Below are 9,795 nucleotides of genomic sequence, written 5' to 3' on the forward strand. Positions count from 1 at the left end.
GGCACCACTGGGGAGGTGAGAGCCTCAGGAACCTCCGGGGAAGTGAGCGCCGCCACCTCCAGAACCACTGGAGACCCCGAAACCACCAGAGGACTGGGTGCTGCTGGCATTCGGCCCACCAGAGGCACAGACCGAGCAGGAGCCATCAGACGAGTGTCCACAGAAACCCCGGGAACCAACAGAAGGGGACCTGCTACGGACCCCGGAAGCACTGACCCTACCCCCCCTTTAAGGGACGGCTCCTGACGTCCCAACATAGGGGCTGGGAGGGTGGGGAAAACAGGTCAGACTGATGGAGAGGCTGCTGCAGGGAATGCTAAGCCGTGGTCAGGTTGCAGAGCACTCAACTGTGCCTTCACTCTCTCCCATTCTCGCTGCGTGGCACCAAAATCCGCCAGGAGAGCCTCCCAGTACGCTGGGTCCAGTCTTGGTTGGATCATTCTGTCACGTGGGGGAATCAACATGGCATTGCAGGAAGCAGACAGGACCCAAATGCAGTACTGGAGAAACAAATTAACGAAACACGAAGAACTACCAGGCATGGAATTCTCTTTGTAACACGGAACACGAGGAAACACAGAACAGGAAACTCACAAACTGCTACAGAACACGACCAACCTGACAGAACGAACTGAGCAATGATCCAACAAGGACAGAGTGAGGGAGAGGGGTATATATACACAGGGAGCACCAGGTGACACGTGAAGCTAATTACCAACAGGTGAGTGTGATCCCACAGATAACCCCACAAAGACAACAGGAAAAGAAAACAGACAGACATGACAGTCTTCATTATTCTGCCAATGGAGTAGATCAGAATTTCTGACCTAGATAGACCAAGATAGATATTTTGTTGATTTCCCCAAATGGCCTCAGATTCTTGTGGTTCATATGTTTACATACACCCACTTGTCTGGTCCATTTAACAGTAAATTAGTTGAACTTGAAGGCTGTGCAATCATTCATGGAATCATCCCTTTAGTCTGGTGTTCATTCAGGTTGTGTAAAAGCCAAGGTGTAGAAATTATGGTTTATAAAAGCAGCTTGACTTTACACACTGCATTTCGACTTGAGACTTGCAATGGGAAAGTCAAAAGAATACAGCCATGACATCAGGGAGCGAATTGTTGCCTTGCATAAGTCAGGCTTGTCTCTTGGGACCATTTCAAGGCAGCTTGGTGTACCAAGGGCATCTGTTCAGACAATTGTCCACAAATATAAGCAACCTGGGAGAACAGCCGTAATGCCAAGGTCTGGAAGGAAACGAAAATTAACATCCAGAGATCCAGAGAAAAGCTTTTGGTAAGAAATGTAAAAATGAACCCCAAGATAACCAAGAAAGCCATCTGCAATGAATTGGCTGCCTCAGGAACAAATGTCTCAGTGTCCATGGTGAAGAGAGCTCTCCATCAACATGGGCTAAGAGCCTTCTGGAAGAATGACATGTGGTCGGATGAGACAAAAATTGAACTGTTTGGGCATAATGACCAGCAATACGTTTTCCGGCGAAAGGGTGAAGCCTTTATTCCCAACAACACCACCCCGACGGTCAAGCATGGTGGAGGAAGTCTCATGTTGTGGGGTTGCTTTGCAGCATCAGGAACTGGTGAATTCCAGAAAATCAATGGAATCATGAGAAAAGAGCAATACTTGGAAATATTGGAAGAAAAATATTGCAAGGAAACCTCAAAAAGTCAGCCAAATCTCTGCAGCTTGGTCGAAAGTGGATCTTTCAACAGGACAATGATCCAAAACATACAGCAAAATTAGTTTCAAAATGGTTTCAGCAGAACAAGGTGAAAGTACTGGAGTGGCCTTCACAAAGCCCTGACCTGAATCCTATCGAGAACATGTGGAGTGAACTGAAGAAACAAGTCCGTAAGAGAAGACCGACAAATCTGACCGAGTTGTACCAAATCTGCCAGGAAGAGTGGCCAAAAATTCCAAAGGATTACAGTGAGAAGCTCATTGATGGCTATCCAAAGCGACTTGCTGAAGTTATAAAAGTTAATGGAAATGCTACCAAATACTAAGCCCTGAAGACAAAGGTGTATGTAAACTTATGAACTGGTAAAAAAGCAGTGTTCTGCAAAGAAATATCAATAAATCCCAAATTATGAGGAATGTTTGCCTTTTCTTTTTATTTCCCAAAAGCATTATTCCTAGGGCATTGTGGATACCAGTTTATTCATGATTCAAGTGTGTAACTTGAACTTTGCATGAGATTTAGTATAGGAACATGTACTGTATGTAAACTTCTGACCTCGACTGTAACAAAAAAACTTGATAAACTTAATTTTGTATAATATTTTTTACTTTGTGTGCAAAAATGCCCTCAAAAGAAGTGTTTAAATGCGTGTCTTGCAAAACGTATGTAAACTATTTTGATATTACTTCTCTATTGGCCAAAATGAAAAAAAGAAAAGTGTGTGTGTATACTTTACCTAAATTGTATCTGTTTTTTCATTAGGAATATTATTTGGATAAGCTTATTCATTAAGATGGCCACCATGTGGACTCATATTTTTACTTAGCTTACAACAGACAAACTAAATACCTTTAGTTTTCAACAGTATGAATAAAATATCTTGTTTGCGCTTTGAGAGTAATTGTAAGGTTAAGGAAATTTAGCCAAAAGAACACAGATGTTGTTACCCTGTAACCGTATCCTGTAAGAGCGACCACTTTGTCCATTTCTGTCCATCTGGTTCTTATGATGTTGCTCAATCCTATTTGAGGTACCATTAATCCTAAAATTACAAGTATTAACAAACAGAAAGATGGTATAAATGTATTGGTTATATTTAATTGACAAACATATATTGTTTTAATATTTGATATCTAATAGATATAATAATAACATCTAATTTATTTAGGGTCAAAGTTTATGTAGATCTTGTGCAGAGCTAAACACCATGTTTGTAGCTCTTGAATTGTTAACTGTCAGAAGTGAAAAACAAAATGAAAGATTCAACCCCACCCCATCGTCCTTTTCCACCACCCCCGCTGCTGCCAGAGATGCTTGGAAGAGATGCAGACAAGAGCTGAGACTGAGCACAGAGAAACAGGATAAAAGACTAAAAAGAATTTAAAGCAGAAGTCTAATGGAAAAATATTGAAATTATAGCACAGAAAAAAAAATCTTAAGTATGTGTGAAGTACTTCAAACCTTCATGACAGGACTGTGGGAGTTTTTAAAGATTTATTTTCTTGGCTGCTGGGACTATGACACACCAAAGGTGATGGTGGTTAAAAACAGAACGCTTGGAGTCATTTACAGGAGTGTGCAGTTTCTTGTGATCACCTATTTCATCTGGTAAGCACAACGTTTCTCTAACTGCATGCTTACCACATTTGGTGATGTCTAGATTTTCAAACATGTACGGTTAAAATACATTTTGGAAATTGATGAAATGTAGAAAAATATGTTGTTTTTTTTGTTTGTACAGAAAGGGTAATTTTGATGAGACCAAACACTTTCCAAAAATTATAACAATAAATTAAAGAAAATCAGACATGTCATCTGATCCCAAAGATGACATGTCTGTCATGTATAAGATAATTATCAAATGATCTTATACATGACCGGATTACCATCTCCTGTGTCTTCAGATTCAGTTAAAATATCTTAACTTAGACCAGTGACATTTGATATCCCAATTAAAAAAAATACTTCAATGCAGAATATGTGATACTGTCTCCGTCTGTGCTATCTTTCTGAAGGTATGTCTTCATAAATCAGAAAGCATACCAGGAGAGTGAAACCCGTCCAGAGAGCTCTGTGTACACACACATGAGGGGCATAGCGGTTCACGGTGATGATATCCTGGACACTGTGGAGTACGCTTGACCTCCAGAGGTGTGGCAACTGGAAAAGCAGAATCATGTAGACATTTTCCAGAAAAAGACCAGTGTTTCATTATTATATTTTTTGCTGTTATAAATGTCCTTAGAAATTATTTTGGCATTTTCTTCATTTAGGGTCGTGATGTCATCAGTGCTATACTGAGACAAGAAGTCACGTATGACCAGTTGCATGGCAAGTGTGCAGAGGTGAGAGTCCAAACACATTTAGTGTGCAAAACTCTAAAATATTTCTCCTAAACAAAGTTTTTGTTAAAATTAACTTTTATTTACTTTTTTCCTTTCAGCATTTCAAAGTTGCCAAAGCCAACTATACAAAAGATTCTGACTGTGTCCAGGGGGAAGTCAACTTTGATGGCCATGGTAATTATTTAATATCAGATTATTACACAGACAGTTTAATTTGTGTTTTTATATTGGCCTCATCTAACCTCTGTCATTGTTTGTAATAGGCAGAAGAATGGGTAGATGTGTGCGGTACTATAATCACACTTTCAGAACATGGTCCAAAGTTGGTGTCCTATCGAGGAGTTCGCTGTTGTACGGTAAGGCTGAATACAGACACAGTGAGAAAAAGATTCAAAGACAGATAATAAATATTGTCAGTGCATCTCAAGTGTAAAGTAAAAAAATTTTTTTTTTTTTAAATGAGGTACCTGTGTTCATAAGATTACAGTTACAGTGGTATGAAAAAGTTTGGGCACCCCTGATCATTTTCAAGATTTTCTTTTTTGTATCATTGGTTGTGGGGCTGTGTGGCCAGTGAAGGTACTGGCAATCTTGTTAAAGTTGAAGGTCGCATGGATTCCAGTCAGTATCAGCAAATTCTTGCGAACAATGTTCAAGAATCAATGTTGAATCAAGTTGAAGTTGCGCCGGGCCTGGATACTTCAACAAGATAACGACCCTAAACACAAACTCAAATTCTACCAAAGCATTAATGGAGAGGAACAAGTACAACGTTCTGGAATGGCCATCGCAGTCCCCAGACCTGATTATCATTGAAAATCTGTGGTCTGTTTTAAAGCGGGCTGTCCATGCTCGGAAACCATCAAACCTGACTGAACTGGAGATGTTTTGTAAAGAAGAATGGTCTAAAATACCTTCAACCACAATCCAGACCCTCACTTGGAAGCTATAGGAAGCGTTTAGAGGCTGTTATTTCTGCAAAAGGAGGATCTACTAAATATTTATGTAATTTTTCTGAAGGGGATTGTTGTTAGAAATAGAATTAGAGAGACTTGTATTGTCATTCCAAAAGAACAATGGTCAACATACAAATATTGTTTTTTGATTAATATCAAAATATTACAACAGGTTCAAATTATTATTTGCCCTCTACAGGTTCACAAAGAACCCACGGCACCCATTCTTACAGAGCTCAGCTTCATCAATAGTTTTGGCTCAAACCGTTCAGACCTGTCAGACGGTGTTCCACTGTGATGTCATCGTTATCATCTCCGTCTAAGTCAGGTGTGTGTGGACTGGATAATACCAGCTGACAAACATGACTGTTTTCTTTGGCAGCCTTCTTGACAACAGTGACATTAAATACACATCGATAATTGATAAATACAGTGAGAGAAGGAACAGCTCTGGACCCATTTACTGACTCAGACCTGGATGGACCTTCACTGTTAGACAGTGACAATCAACTTGATCCTTGGACAACAACATTAATATTTTGAACCCATTAGCTAAAGAACTTGAGTAAAGAAAACTAGTCTACTCATACTCTATACTTTTTGCCATATATTGTACTTATTCAGCCTAACAATAAATACCTTCATGACTTCACTGTCACAGCATCCCAGGAAAAAAAACATACACGATTCTGAGAAGTTACAAGAGGAGGAAATGGCCACTAGATGCACAAGAAGAGCAGTGAGCTGTAATCCAATAACACTGACATTTCTCATAAAAGGGTTTCTTTAATAAGATTGCGGTGAGTGTTAATCCATCTAAAGGCCTGAGAGCACCACAGTTGTCAGTGGTGGAAAAATACATATGACTTAGTAATGATTGATGTTTGACATGATGGATGGAGGGAAGCAACACGTCTACTTGGATATCATGTGGAACATCTAAATATGTATTTGTTAAGAAAGACTTCAGCATTACATCAGTCTCTCCGCATTATGAAGAACTTTGCTTTAAATATTTTGAGTAACTAACAGAGATTTAAAACAGGGAATTTCATCACAGTCCCTTTGAATACTGCCCTTAAACCCTGTTTATTATATACTTTAAAGAATAATAATTAAAAAAGTGTAATGTCGTAATGACGTAACAAAAATAAATTGAGGTAAAAATAAAACAATACATGTGTCTAAATTTAAACAAAAGGGAATGTTGTTATATAATTAGATTTAACAGCAACCTTTATATATTGGAATACCTCTGAGGAACAAATGTTTGTAAAAATGTACATTTCATGACACAAGTTAAAATAAAAACAACAAGGTTTATAAAATATATTTATTAACAATCAAAAGCTACAAACAATACACATTTTCATCGGACTTTACAAAGTGAAAAGATTAAAAAAACTTGCCAAAGGGGCAACTGGAGAAGAAAAGGTTCACATTCAGTGGACAGTCTGCTGGTTGACCTGTGGACTCATTATCATGAGCCAATCAATTGTCTCACTCAGGAACCCAGGGAGAGGCGATGTTCCGGAACATGTTCACTTGCTGAGAGAAGCTCTGAAAATACAAAAAAAGAAGAAAAAAAACCCTGTGAGAACAGATTTAACCTGAAACATTCCTAATTACCTATAGTTTAATGTGACTGGGAGATGAAGTGAGGTCAAAGTCTCCAGCACATGCACAGTACAAGGGCATATTTGCCTCTTTTACTCCTTTACATTTGTTACATACCTGAAAACGCACGTGCAGTTTAACACTGTTAAGGTTCTGCCAAAAAACCATTACTTAAATGAGTGTGTTAAACTGACCAGGTCCTGCAGTGTGTAGCTCATGAGCTTCTTCTGCAGAGTTTCTACCAGAGCAGTTCCAATGGACTCTGTCTCATACTGAGACTGACAGTTAGAGCAGAACCACTGAGGCAGGACAGACCCATCCTGAGGAGAAGAAAATGGGAGTTCTATCAGTCTCTTTAACCAAATTCGTAAGAAAAAGAAAAGTTGTCACCAGCTCCCACCTGAGCAACAGACGGGTCCTTGCAAAGGTCAAGGTCACGACAGAAATTGCAGTGATGGCAGATGACCTCTGGTAGGATGTAGGAGTGACAGGGGTCGCAGAACTGAGCGTCATCTGAGAATTCTCCCACGTCCACCAGACGCAGAAGGTCTCGCTTTGTTCACCTGATTCATTATGTATGAATCCAGTGATAGAACCTGGGGGGAAGAACATACACCAGAGATCAAAATTAGAGAATGATTTATAAACAACTGATTTTTTCTGAAATAATGTCATCCTCACTGCTCAACAGTTAAAAGACTTTTTGTCGTGTCTATACCATGCTACTAGAACACTTTTTCCACAAAATAACTAAGGCATTTCAACAAAAAAACATTATTTTGCAGAAAACACACTGATCAAAATTAGAGAACAACAATGACTGTAGCATGGAAAAAGATTACAGCTAAATTTTCTGAAGGTTACAACAGTCAGCAAATTAGTAGGAAGCTTACAGGCCTCTGCTCCGAATGACTTCAGCACATCTGCGGCCACTGGACAGCACTCGTCTCTTACACTGCTCTGGTGTGATTTTGGTCTACTCTTCTTCCAGACTCCTTCACAATTTGATGACTGTAGTGGGTTTCTTGGCCACAACTTTGTCGCCAAGGATTTTCCAGAGGTTCTCTATTGGGTTGAGATCAGGACTATGGGCAGGTCATGTCATTATTTCAGTGTTTTCAGTTTCAAGGAATTGCTTTACCCGTTTTGCTGTGTGACATGGAGCGTTGTTCTGCATGAACACTGCAGGCTGATTGGGTGATGAAGAAGGTTCTGATAAACATTTGCATTCACTCTGCCATATAGCTGTATAAGAGGCCCAAATCCTGCTGCAGAAAACATGCCCCAAACCATGACACTTCCTCCTCTACCTTTCACTGACTTCTTTACACACTTTGGGTTCAGTCTTTCTCCAGTTTGTCGCCGAACATAATGTTTCCCATCGGATCCAAAAAATAAACTTGCTTTCATCACTGAAGTGAACTTTGGACCGGTTCTCTTCTGTCCACACAACATGCTCCTCAGCAAAGCTTAGTCTTGCCTTTTGATTATTTCTGCTAATGAGAGGTTTGTTGCAGCTGCAGTGTGGAAACGATTGCCCATTGAGATCCTCTGCAGTATCCTGTCCTCTCTTGTCTCTGTCTTCCGTGGACGACCAGCCTTCTTGGGGGACTTAAATGAGTTTGTGATGTTGTAAAGATTGAATATTCTTGAAATCACAGATTTGGAACGTCACTTTAGAATGGCCCACCATCTTGCAGAGTCAGTGAAACCGGAAGGCTGCCAGTTAAATAGGGGTTGACAGATAATCAAGGAAATTAGCGCCAGTTGCCAAATTACCACCAATAACTGGGAGGTATCTGAAAGTGTTCTCTAATTTTGATCAGTGTGTTTTCTGCAAAATAATGTTTTTGATGAAATGCCTTAGTTATTTTGTGGAAAAAGTGCTCTAGGAGCATGGTATAGACACAACAAAAAGTCCTTCAACTATTGCGCAGTGAAGATGACATTATTTTAGAAAAAATCAGTTGTTTATAAATCATTCTCTAATTTTGATCTCTACTGTATATAAAAATGTTGGGTTCAGAAAGTCTGAAGTTTGTATTTTATTCTGACAGTAATTTAATCATTAGGTCTATACCCGGCAGACATATTTAATAAACTCCAGCGCTGGGTTTTTAAGAGTCAGGTGGGATCTAGGAAGGACAGGGTACATTTCTGAAGGCTGAGACACACCACGTGTACCCGTCACCTTCAATCTTTTGAGTGATGTTGAAAAGGTTATGTGTCAGCTCGCTGGACACATACTCCTGGGAGAAGGAGATCATCCCTGCAGCAGTATGAGAAGACCACAACATGCCAGAGTGTAAAAAAAAAAAAATTAATGTAATTAAAAGCTTCTCTTTAAGGTTTAAGTGTAATGGGCAGTCGTCTGTGGTGACTGTAATAAGTGTAATAACTTTAATGGAGAAGACTGGACTTTAGTAACTGGAGCAGCAATACTATAATTTAATACAATAACCACTCATCTTACCAGGAAGAGCACTCAGGTCTCCCACTGCCTGCTGGGAAGCTTGGCTGCCTCCGCGTCTCTTGATAGGTGTGGCTCCAGTAGCATTACGTCTCAGCTCCTCTTTCATACTGTGGTAAACAGCTGCGATGTAGGCTGGGGGGAGAAAAAGGAGATGGTATTGTGTAAAGATGTGATGAAAACTCAAAAAGAAAATGACTGACATGAGAAAAAAAATTTTTATACCAGAAACAATCATGAGGAAGTATTTCTGGCAGGAGGCAGTCTGGGGCAGATACTACATGATGTTCAAGTTGCTCTCAATCAGATCTTTCACCTCGTCCGTTTCTTCAGGTTCCTCCTCAGCCTCTGCTTCGTCCCCTTCCTCGTCACTGCCATCATCGCCTTCCTCTTGTCCACTTTTCTTTTGTTTTTTATTTCCCTAAAAAAAAACCTCAAAGGACACAGACGACGAAGGGGGGGAGTGGCATATAGGTTATGTACCAGAATTATTGTCAAATGATCATTTTTATTCAGCAGGTACATAAAGGTGATTCATAGCATTCACACTGCCAGTGTCTGTTTGGTTGCCGTTTTTCAGCCATGTATCAGGTTTTGTGAATGTCAGTGTCAGGAAGGTCACAGGAAGTAAAACAAAACAATATATTTTTGTTGATTTTTTTATTTTTCATTTTTTCAACCCGTTGCTAATGATTAAAG

At 39.7% G+C, this 9,795-nt stretch overlaps 2 pseudogenes; one reads left to right on the forward strand and one right to left on the reverse strand.

The window, feature by feature from the left end:
• The first annotated feature begins 3,149 nt into the window (after positions 1–3,149).
• Positions 3,150–4,413, forward strand: LOC103397157 (P2X purinoceptor 2-like; annotated as a pseudogene).
• Positions 4,414–6,451: 2,038 nt separating this feature from the next.
• LOC103397158 (DNA polymerase epsilon catalytic subunit A-like) overlaps positions 6,452–9,795 on the reverse strand; it is a 5,135-nt pseudogene continuing 1,791 nt past the window's right edge.

This window comes from Cynoglossus semilaevis, chromosome W (genome assembly GCF_000523025.1).
Source record: "Cynoglossus semilaevis isolate Cse_v1.0 chromosome W, Cse_v1.0, whole genome shotgun sequence".
In the NCBI taxonomy this organism is placed as follows: domain Eukaryota; kingdom Metazoa; phylum Chordata; class Actinopteri; order Pleuronectiformes; family Cynoglossidae; genus Cynoglossus; species Cynoglossus semilaevis.